This window comes from Eptesicus fuscus, chromosome 14 (assembly GCF_027574615.1).
Source record: "Eptesicus fuscus isolate TK198812 chromosome 14, DD_ASM_mEF_20220401, whole genome shotgun sequence".
Lineage (NCBI taxonomy): Eukaryota > Metazoa > Chordata > Mammalia > Chiroptera > Vespertilionidae > Eptesicus > Eptesicus fuscus.
In genome coordinates, this window is record NC_072486.1 from 60,731,944 (window position 1) to 60,743,745 (window position 11,802).

Here is an 11,802-nt window from a genome sequence, read left to right on the forward strand (position 1 = left end):
GAGTTCCCAGTGCTTCTAGCTTACAGAGGCTGAGCTTTGAGGAGAGGGTGAGGGTTTGGGGACGAGACATCCATCCTCCTGCCCTAAGAGGAGGTGCCCTAGAGCCTCCTATGGGAAAAGCTGCAAGCCCAGCTCTGCTGGCTTCAAGGCTGGACTGTCTTCCCTGGCGTCTGGGCACTGCCCTGAAGCCCCGTCTCTCCTAGGATGCCATCCTCAAGCCTAGCACACGGGCATGGCACATAGCAGGAGCTTGATAAGCGGTAAACAAATGTAAACAAAAACCGACCAGAACCTCCCTCCTGCCCCCCATCAGCAAGTCACTTGGCTTCTCCGAGCTCCCCCAAATGCAGTTATTAGAATATGCAGTGGTAAAGGGAAATGCTTTACAAAGTGTAAATCAGCAAGGGGTTATTATTATTTGCATACATAGAGGCCTGAAAAGGCTGAGGGGTACAGGCTGGGTGTTTCGTGGCTGTGGAGGGAGTCGGTAAGGACTGCTCCATCTCTGCCCTTCTGAAGGTGTGGCCACCTGGGGTTATCAGGGATGGTGTGACCCCCAAACTGCTGGAATCCTGTGATTCAGTGCTAAAAAACCCCACACAGGCTTATAGTGAGTGAGTCTCCTTAGCAAAGGAATTATTCCTGGCCAAGGCCCCCTGGGAGCTTACCTCCTTAGACAGAGACAGGCAGAACACGCAGCTTATAGCGTAAGCACATTCAACCCAGCGTCCTGACAGTGCAGTAGACTCCTCCCCAGTGCGTTTTGGTCTGATAGCCATGTCGTATCTCTGAGCCTCAGTTTCCTTATCTATGAAATGATAACAAACCTCTAACGTGCCAGTCGCTGTAAAGATAACTTAGGCGACGAGCTTGACTTTGTGCCCAACTCCTGGTCAGAGCTCAATAAACTTTAGCTGTTAACGATTAATGCAGCATATGGACTGAGCACGTGGCTGGCTTAAGGTGCCCCAGCATCAGGATTCTGCTCGTGTTTGTGGGTGTCCGTCCATCTGTAGTAATGAAAGCTGAAACTTAAAGTGCTACATGGTATGGGAAAGGCGGTGACTTGGGCAAAGCTTCCTGAAGGAGGTGGGGGTTTGTCTGGGGATTTTAACATAAAAGGGCCAACGTGGGTTGGGAGACCTTTTTCTGGAGTGGCTGAGGCTACATGAGTTGCAGGGTGCAGGAGATGCAGACTAGAGGCTGGGGGTCATGATGGGGGACCTTGATATGGACCCTCATCAATATGGACCCCATCATGACAGGGCTCAGAGGTGGGAAGAGGGGGCAGCATGGAGATTGCACCCCAACTGCCTTTTCCTCGAGGATCCACGTTTGAAGGCAGAGGAGGGCTCTTGCTGGAGTGGGGGTGTTGATATCTGCTCTTTGGAAGCTAAAAGAGGAAGGGGTCGCCTCCTGGCTTGAATTCCCCTGAGCAGGCAGGGAGGGCTGGAGGGTTAACTCCTGTCCGTCCTCAGGTATCATCCTGCTGAGAAGCCTTCCCTGCCTTCCTAGGTGGAACCAGTTATGTTCCATGGCCTGTTGGGAGCCTCACCTGTCACGTCCCACACGGTGACCCCTCAAGGGCGGGGATCTGCAGATCCTCTTCTCCACCTCCAGGGCCCAGCGCAGCATCAGGCCCTGAGCAGCTGCTCGAGGTTTTATCTGGAGTGTGGAGCTGAGGGGATGGCCTTAGCCCCCGGTTCTGGCTCTCTGGGAGGGAGCCACGCCAGCTCGCATCCTGGGCAGTGACGATGGCCAGTGGGCTCCTTCTGCAGCAGCCGGGGCTGGCGGGAGCCATTGCTGAGGGTCCAGGCTCTGGGCTGGCGGGAGCAACTGCTGAGGGTCCAGGCTCTGGGCTTGGGATCCCGCCCAGACCCGTGGCTGCTGTGAGGACAGCTTAGCGCTGAACTGGAGGCCCTCCACTCACTCCTGAGGCAAGTGGGCAGAGCCCTCGGGGAAGCTCACGGCACCTCGTGGGAAGGAGGCTGGGATTCGATGGCCCCTACCCTGGGAGAGGCCTGCTTCTTCACACCCCTCCCACACCGGGGGCCCTCTGCAGGGCTGCCGGCGCAAGCTCTCCCACACAACTCGAAAGAGGAGAACCAGCTTCCTCTGCTCCCCCTGCTCACCTGCCTGAGCACCCCTGAGACTTCCTAACCCAGAGGCCTGGGCGCTCTGGGCTCCCTGCCTGTTTGTGCCTGTGGGGTGTGAAGCGGGGCCGGGAGCTCCGTGGGCGGGGGTGGAGGGTTCCTGTCACGTCCCATTCCCAGGAACGTGGGTGAAGTCGCACGGGCCTCCCCTTGTCACGTGTCCTGTCCACTGTGTGGGGCTGTTGGAAGATCAGGTGAGTTGGCAGATCTGAAACTGTGACTCTGGGGTCACACAAGCCTCATAACTGGAGGTATTCTCTCAAGGAAATCCTTCCAGAGAATCTACACACAAGATCTTCATATTGGCAGTAGTGCTTACTGTAAGATTCCTTCAAGCAGGCTGCGCAAAGCAGAATTCAGTTGGCAATGGTAATTTCTACACCACTAAGTAAACTAGAGAATTGTAGAACACAGAGCTGGGAGCCTTCTGGAAAACATTTACACCTGCTCTCTCTTTAATATATTTTAGAGAGGAAGGGAGAGGGAGAGAGAGAGAGAGAGAGAGAGAGAGAGAGAGAAACATCAATGATGAGAGAGAATCATTGACCAGCTGCCTCCTGCATGCCCCGCCCTGGGGATCGAGTCCACAACTCCTGGAAATCAAACCCAGGATCCTTCTGTCAGCAGGCCAATGCTCTATCCACTGAGCCAAACCAGCTAGGGCTCTTTTAAAGAAATGTTTTTACTGATTTCATGGAGAGCGAGGGTCGGGGAGGCGGGGGGTCGGGGGGTAGAGAAGGGGAGGGGAGAGGAGGGGAGGGGAGGGAAAAACATTGATGATGAGAGAGAATCATTGGTTGGCTGCCCTCCACTGGGGATCGAGCCTACACCTGGGGCATGTGCCCTGACCAGGAATCGAACTGTAACCTCCTGGTTCATAGATTGACACTCATCCACTGAGCCAAACTGCCTGGGCGTCACCTGCTCATCTTTCTGGTGAGGGCATGCAGACCAGGCTGTGAGGTCACTGTCCGGGTTCCCGGCGGCTCCCAGTGGCGGCTTCCGGGAGCTGTGTGGACGTGTGAGCAGCCACAGAAACTGGTCACTGGACCTTCCTCCTGGGCTTTGGAGAAGCTCATTGGAACGCTTTTCAGAAAGGAATGCATGATGTTGACAACTCCATACTGTGCCCAGATGCTGCCCCACCCCTTCGCCACTAGGGCAAGCTGAGGCTTGGAGCCACTTTGTTACTCAAGAGTTAGGCTCTCGGAGGGCTCCCTGAGCACCATGCCCAGGGCTGGCCACCGTGTGTTATGACTGCATGTGCCTGTCTCCCACTGCTGGGAACCGCTGCCGTGCACACAACACCCTGCCAGGACCTGGAACAAATAGATGGTTAGACGTGCTGGTTAGATGACCAGTGCGTGAATGCCAAGATCGCCTGCAGATTCAGGAGCATCCCCTCCCCACATTCTCCCACCTCAAGCTTCTGTATTAGCTCTGAGCCCTGCCACCTGCACCCCCTCACCCCCACCACTGTAGCAGTGGCCAGCACAGACCCTCAGCTTAGCTTGGCCTCCTGGCCCATCCTCCGTCCCCACCCCTTTCCACCACCCTTTCTTCCTTTGTAGCCTTACTCCCCTCGGGTCAGCCACCTCCAACTTCCCTAGGGCCAGGGCGCAGGGTGGCACCCCGTCCGCCAATTGTCGTGGCCGGAAGGCTGTGTGCCTCAGCCCAAGGGGAAGAGAATTCTGAGGAGTGGTTGAGTCTGGCTTGCCATGCAGCTCCAGGTTGGGGGTGCAAGGGGCCCTCCTAGAGCCAGGTCCCTGAAGACCAGGGAGAGGGAGAGAGAGAGAGCAGGGGAGGGGAGAGGAGGGGAAGGGGAGAAAGAAACATGGTCCCTGGTTATGGGAGGACCAGCCCATAGCTGTCTGATCTCCTAACCTTGCAACTCCCAGGTCAACATACAAGGGAGAGTGGGGAGGCAATTCTTCAACATACCAGCTAAGTTCAGGGAGAGGCCAGCGCCACTTCCCCTGAAATTCATGAATCTCTGTCCTAGGGTCCCTCCGCCACCATCCAATCGGACTCCTTTGGGAACCTGCTCTGAACACACCGACTGGAGCTGGAGTCTCCAGCTGGGGTAGCACGAGGTTGGCTTTGGACAGCCGCTACCTCCCAGACCGTTCCAGAGGTGGGCAACTGAGGCCCAGACACCAAGGACTCACAGGAGTTCACACAACCAGCTCTTTCCCAAATACCCACATGCCTCATGGCCTCCTTTCCATCAGCATTCTGCTTGAATGCCACCTTCTCAGGGGCCTTCCGGGACACCTTGTAGTACACACCCTCGTTCCCCTCCTCTGTTTATCTTCTCCATCGCACTTGTCACCTGAGTGCACTCACTTCTTTGTCTCTCCCCTGAGTAGACTGTAAGTTCCACGAGAGCAGCACCTAGACCGGTACCTGGCATGTAGTAGATGCTCAATAAATATTTGCTGAATGAGTGAGCAGCAAGCTGGTTTAGAACCCAAAGGCTTGCCTGCCAGATCTGAGCTTTCTAACTGCAGGACTTCTAACCTGTTTCCAGAAGAAAGAGGCAGGTGGCAGGTGGGCTGGCCATAGGCGTTGGGGGAACAGACAGATGGGGATGAGAGGGAGCAGGGACTCCTGGGAGGAGGAGAGCTGTGGGAGGGGCAGCAGCTAGGGCTTCTGTTTGTTAGAACTTGATTTGGCTGCTCAGAGCAACTAAAAAGAAATAGTGCATTATGCAAGGCAGAAGTTCTGTCTCTGTATATCATAGTTTCAGAGGGCTGGTGTGGTAGTTCTGCCACCATTAACACTGCTTCACGGTCCAAGGTGGCGACTTGGGCTCCAGATATCAGGAAAAAGGAACAAGAAGCCCGCAGCTCCTCTTTTGGGGATACCTGCCAGAAACCACACACAACACTTGCATGGAACTTAGTTCTGCGGCCACACCTAGCTGCAAGGGAAGCAGGAAAGAGTACTTTCCTTAGGGAAAGTAATTTTTATTCCAGGCACCTATATGCCTAACCGAAAATCAGTGGTTCAGTTACAAAGACGAAGCTCAGAATGGATATTGAAATAGATCTCCGGCAAATGCTACCATAGACCTGGTCCCCGAAAACCACGGGTTTATCACCAGCTGCCCTCAGTTAGTCCTCACCTTGCCAATCAGATCAACTTGGCACCTGCGTGAATAAAATGTAAGCAGTTGTCCTCGATGGCCTGAGGCTTTGCTACCTTCTGGCTGAGTCAGTTCTAGCTTAGCCCTTGTTTTTTGTGGCTCCAGCCTTTTGGTACTGATGGAGCAGTTCTTTGAAATGCACCACAAAACCCAGCTTCCTTCCACTCAGGTCCCTCAGCCTTGAGTTACTCCAGTGAGCAGCTGAGGACACATTGACCAGGGCCTCCACCAGGGCAGGCAGAGGGGGGAACCTGCTTTCCACCACTGGCCTCTAGATGACAAAGAAGTATTTCTGCACCCCACCCTCAGTGGGGTGAGTACAGGGCGGAGGGGGATACTTTACTGTCTTAGGAGTTAGGTCCGGGAATGCAGTAGCTGGAGGCCAGTGGCTTTCACACCTGGTGGAGGTGTTCTGTGAGATGCCTTGGGTGCACACCTGGGGGGGGGGGGGTGCGAGGACTAAGAGTAGGCCAATCTGCGGGGAGGAACTTCAATCCCATCCATTTTGTGCAGCTTTGCTTTATCTGTTCTGTGTGGGAGTCTCCACATAAGAGTTTCTTGGAGAAAAAGTTCCGTCAAAGAGAAAAAAATGGCAATGTCTTATGAAGAGATTTGCCCCAGGTTTTGAAGTTAGAGCTTGGATTTTAGTCTGAGCTTTGGAGCTTTGGCACTTACTAGCCTTGTTCCTTGGACTCTGTTTCCCCAGCTATAAAATGGGAATGATGCCTTCCTCCAGTGAGGTCCCGTGCAATCTCAGGTGCTATGCCTGGCACATTTTGGTTTTATTTCTTTTACGGGTCGCAGCTCTAGCCCAGTGTGAAGCGGATGAAAAAGACCCTGCTGGGCCAGGCTTTCTCTCTGTGACTCTTGCCCAGGAACCAGCCCTTCCCCATTTAGTCACAGCCCCACAGCCAGGCCAGTCAGGGTGTGTTGTAGACCACAATCCCGGGTGAGGTGGCCAGGGTGTGCTTAGCTAAGGAGTTCTGATGGCCAGCCCCTTCACCTTCCTGGTTCCCATGAGGTGCTTCTTACCCCAGCTCTAGGGGGCGCTGTCCGTCACTTTGGGCTTCAAGTGAAAACAGGCTTTCCTGAAGCCACCCGGACCCTTATCCTTGCAGGTTCTGCCCATCATACTGAAATGGAGTCTCACACCCACAGCGGTTTCCACCTGGTCAGATGTGCCACAGCCACCCCTGCTCCACTGCCCTGGTCCAGCCGCCAGATTGAGTCTCTCCCCCTCTCCTTCTACACAGCGTTGTTTCTCCTTAACCAACTCCACCCTCTCGCACCAAATTCCCAGTGACACCATCCAGCCCCAGCTGGCCGGCTCTGTATTTCCCTTCTCCGAGAGGGAAGGGGGAGGGGCATGGGGACCAGGGAGCCGACTGTTTCCTCACAAAGATAAGAAGTGGGAGGAAGGCAGGAACTTTCTGCACAATAAACCCCGGTGGGGCAGTGTTCCGTGACTCAGTTTACCCAGATGGTAAGTCAGGGCTAGCATCATATATACTGAGTGGCCAGATTATGATGATCTCTGAACGCATAATAATCTGGCCACTCAGTGTATTTGTATCTCAAATGGGTACCAAAAGTATTCTAGACTTTTGCTGGAGATCAACCACCTACTTGCCCTGAGCTTTCTGTCAGCCAGTGCAAAGGGGAAAACTGATCAGGTGCACAATTTATAGTATCTTTGGTATCAAATAAATGAGGTACTCAAGAGAAGTACACTGAGCGGCCAGATTATTTTGCGTTCAGAGATCATAGTAATCTGGCCACTCAGTGTAGTCTTTTAAGAAAAAGTCTGCAACTGTGTTAGAACAAGCTGTGTCCCAACCTGTGTCCACAGAGAACCCTAGTAGCCCTCAAGATATTGATAGTTATGGCCCACAATGTTTGGGAAATGTTCCCCTCCTCAGAAAATCAGGATTATGATCTTACCTGCACTGAGCTGTCCCTTATTACCTCCATTTAATCTCGTTGAATCCCGTGTTCCCCAAACATACGGTAACTGTGGAGCCTTCCCTTTACTGCATCCTCTTTACTGGATCATCTGTTAACATCGTGTGGGAAAATACTGATGTGAAGGTGGAGTTTGTTTGCCCGGGACAGAGTGCGTGTGTCGGGGGCTTTGCTAAGCAAAACCTTTGACGCAGAGATGTGGCCTCAGCCGGCCCTCCTTCGTAGGGCATTCATAGGAAGCGCACAGACGGCTGGATGGGGCCAGCTGCTTGCACCAGAGCCTGTGTGGGAACGAGGTACATTCCAGGCCCCTCCTGGGTGTTGAAGGATGGTGCTGCTTCTCAGAAGTCGGAGGCGTTACTAAGTGGTGGACGTGGACGTGGACGTGTTGATGTTTGTCCAGCCCAGATGGAGCAAACATCGTTGCTCCTGGCTTCTTCCTGTTGGGCCTCTGCCCCTGCTGCTCTGAGTCCCTGATCCCGACAGCATCGGTGCAAGTGCAGTGCGAGCCCCTCATCCTGTCATCCTATCATCCTGCCCCCGGGCTTGGATAAGGGGGCTCCAGAGGACGAGCTGTCAGCCAGCACTGCCTCAGTGGCTCACCCAGTGCAGTGGTGAAGCAGGGCTTGCTGAGGTGCACGGATCTCACCCATCTTCACGCTCTCGTTTTTCCTGGGAGCCGGGAGCCCAATGGCTGAAAGGGTGGGGAGAGCATCTTGTTTGCTGAGTCGCTTGCTTGCATGTGTTTTCCAAGATGCTGCTGGCACCGAAGACATAAGGCACCCCTCACAGGAAGGTCACTGAGCTCAGCTCAGTTCCACAAGCACAGGGAACCCCAGCTCAGGCAGATGCAGCTCTGCACGCCAGCCCTAGGGGGCACTGCCGAGTAGTGTTGGCTGGGTCTCAACCTGCTGCTCCCTTCCCCAAGCCCTATGCTCTCAGCCCACTCCCCAACATATCCCCGCCTCCAGCCAGGCTGCCTTCATCTGGAGACCCCAGAGCACCACCCAGAGTTGCTTCTCACCCTGAGGTCACCCTGCTTTCCACTCCTCGACAGCCACCGTTGGCCCAGTCATTAGGGAGCTTGTGCTGTGGACACCTGGCTCTCCTCCCCTTGGTATCCTGGGAGCTTGCACTTGGGTGGAGAAACTGGCTTTTACTCCCAGGCCCAGGGAGATCCTGGAAGTCCGGTCCTGACCACGCAGAATCACATCTCTGAATTCCATGGGCTTTTTCGGGCAATCCTGTCACCCCCAAATGTAACTGCCCCGGGGCCTCCTGTTAATTAGCTTTGTGTATTATGTGTGTATGGGGTTGTGGCAGACACTCAGGAGGGTCCATCTGAGTTGGGTGTCGACTAGAGAGCAGAGAGGAAGGAAAACAGGTTTGCAAGAGGAAGATGCTGCACCACTCGGGGCGAAGCGCTCCCTGCGGACCTGTTTCCTCATCGGAGAGGGGCTGGTCCAGATCTCGGGGACCCTTCTGTTCCCTATTTCTTGGTGGTCTGGATGATTTTGGCCCCAGAACTACTGGCATAATGGGACTGGGTTCAAGTGTGTGGATGCACCCGGCGGGAGGGGGGGATTGGGGGAGGGAGGCTGGGGGAGCCTTGATGGGACAGCACTGAGGCTTTGAGTCTGTGGAGATGACTGGAGGCGAGGGAAGCTGTTCTCACTGCATCTGGCTGCTGGGGACAGCCAGCGAGCGACACCTTGAATTCCTGGATAATGTGAGGGAGGGCGTGTGTACATGTCCCCTGTTGTCCTGAGATGCCCTATCTCCACTCAGCACCAGCCTCCCCATCCAGTGGCCAGGAGGGGGAGCCGGAGCTGGAGCAGGAGCATAAGGGCCTATGCGTCCTACTGCAGCGATGGATGTCACGGCTGTGCTGCAGGAATCTGTGTATATATATATATAGATGTATATTTATTTATTTAGAATAAACACCTTTATTACATGAGCTAAGATAGGAGGGAAGAGGATGTAGAGGATGTAATTGCCTTTCCGGGCCTTGATTTCCTGCAATTAGAACTCCAGCCCCTGGCCCTCCAGCACACAGCCACCTGCTGGGCACGCTGGCCGGGTCTGGAGCGATGCAGGCAAGAAGCTCGCCTGCTGGAGCTGCCCCTCGAGAAGACTGCTGATTGTGGCGTTCTTTTTCTTTTCATCCGATTTCTTCTGAATTTCCTTTCATCGTTTTCTGTCACATTCTCTTCCTCATCAGGAGTAGCGTGGCCGAGGGGTGGTGCCTAGTGGGACTCGACCACTGTGGGTAGCGGGTGCCGTCAGTGAGCAGGAGGCAGTTCTTCTCTGGGCGCTTGCTGTGGACCAGTTCCTGAGGGGTGCACACACACATCAGTCCCCGTGTACAGCACTCGGAGCCCCAGGAGAAGTTGCCCACCTCCTGCACCTGGGTCGTGTGTACACGGCGGCAGCCAGTCTCCGTGCTGGCAGCAGGACGTCCCCGCTCATATTTTCGCTTCTTGTGGTAGGGCTTTCTCTTGCCCCCTGTCTTGCAAGCGCTTGTACCGCTTGTTCTGAGAGATGCCCATGGCTCGGTGCCGGCTGGAAAGAGCCCGCAAGAACTTTTAAAACATGCATTACCTGACTCTTTAGTCAGGGGCACTGACCTCTTTTTCCTTAGGTTGTCAAATTTTAAAAAAGGACAATAGCCAACACAACAGTAGCCATCTGGTGTGAATGAATCAAAATTATACTTTTTTTTGGTCAGATTGGCAAAATATATCTCTTGGTGTCCTGCAGAATTTAGTAATTCTGTGTGCCATGAGATGGGAAGGGTTGAAAATCGCTGCCCATGAGTTCTGGAAGCCAAAGAGGGTGTGACTAGGTGCCCTGTACTCTGACCCTCTGCCCATCTGCCCCTGGTCAGGGTGGGATTAAGTGATGCCCAGGGTCCCTTTAGTCCTGGTGTTGGGACCCTGATGCAGAGGGGGGTGATGTCTGCATGGCTCCCTGCCTCTCTGCCCTGCTTCCCCAGCCTGAGGGGTGAGCACCAGCCCCGCTCTGGCTGCATCTGCAGGTGGGATGCCATCGCTGTAAAAGCAAAGACCAGTCTGTGAGGGGAGATGAGAAAGGCAGTGCCCCGGGGCTCAGCATCTCTGAAATCGCGGGCCCTGGGTTGTACTTCACCTCACTCCAGAGCACCCACTTTCCAGGTGGGGAATGTGAGGCAGGGGGGACGGTGGTGATTGGCCCCGAGTCATGTCTTGAGGCTCCGTAGCCCCTTCCACGTTAGGTGCGCCTTAGTGCTCTGTGCACAGAGGGGGCCAAAGGAACTTGGCCTGGACGCCTGGGCTCTGCACCCGCCCGGCAGGGGAGCAAGACCGGAAACGCAGTGAGGAGAGTGGAGAAAGAAGTTGGGGTGGGAGGCGCGGGGCAAGAGGCGGTGCCTCCCCTGCCACACCGCAGCCTAACTTCGGCAGCAGGCACGCGGGATCCAAGACAGCCTGACCCCTTGCCCGGCCCAGAACCTTCACAGGGAAGCGTTTCACTCTGCTCCCAGCTTCTTCCGAAAAGAGCTGTGAGGTCACCATGCGTGAGCGCGTGTGCACGTGCGTGTGTTCACCTTGCAGTCTCCCTCGCTGGTGTCACTGAGCCTCGGTGACTTTGGGGGGAGACGTTTCCAGCTGTTTGCACACCCAGCTCCAAGCAGGGCTGGCTCTGGGACCCTCGGCTCCCTTCCTGAGGCGGAGCCGTAGGAAACCGAGCTTCCTTGACTGGCTCCAGGGACGACTTGGCTTTGTTTAAAAGGAACGATGGTGGCTTTTAACTAATCTCCCCCCCACACACAGCCGCCCCGCCCTTAGTGGGGGTCGGGGGAGGACTGCTCCTATACGAAGTGTGTTCTTTTTAGGCAGTACCCCTATCGGACTCCCACTCGCTCCCCCGAGGGAAGCCAAGAGCTCGCCCACCTTCAAGCACCGGAGAGAGCCGGATTCTGTGCCCTGTGGGGAGATGCGGTGCCGTTCCCTGCCTCCCGGGCCAAAAGCAGAGTCTTGCCTCTATTGAACCTGCTGTGCCCAGTCAGGGGGCGTCTGAGGAGCCTGCTCGCTGAGCCTGAGCCCAGCACCCGCAGACCTACCCTGGCGACCAGTACTAATGTGGATGATTGTGCAGAAAGGAGGATGCAGGTGTTATTCCTGGAAGGGGTGCACTCTCTCCGGGACAGAAAAGCGCTTGGGAATTTGGAAAGCTCGCTGCTGCCTTAACCTTCGGCTTCCACTGGGCGGAACCCCGTGGCTGCCTGGGAACTTCACAGGCCCCATTTCACAGAGCCTTCTCCCCGGCCCCAGAGGCCACTGTCCCGTCTGTGCGGGACTTCCCTCTGGCTCCCGGCCCTTGTTTGTTTTCAGCGGGACTGGAGCCTGGTCCCTGGCGGAGGTTTCCAGGGGTGGCTCAGAAACCCCTGCACATCTGCTTATTTTCATGGCTTCAGGAGGTGGCGTGGGAACGACAACGTGCTCCCTCAGAAAAATAATTACCAAGGTTGTTTTTGAACTGACCGCTGAGGGAAGAGTC

At 55.2% G+C, this 11,802-nt stretch overlaps 1 protein-coding gene across 1 annotated transcript in view; it reads left to right on the forward strand.

Annotated features, from left to right (window-relative positions):
• PODXL (podocalyxin like) overlaps positions 1–11,802 on the forward strand; it is an 86,309-nt gene that overhangs the window by 43,021 nt on the left and 31,486 nt on the right. The gene's annotated exons all lie outside the window — the stretch shown is intronic.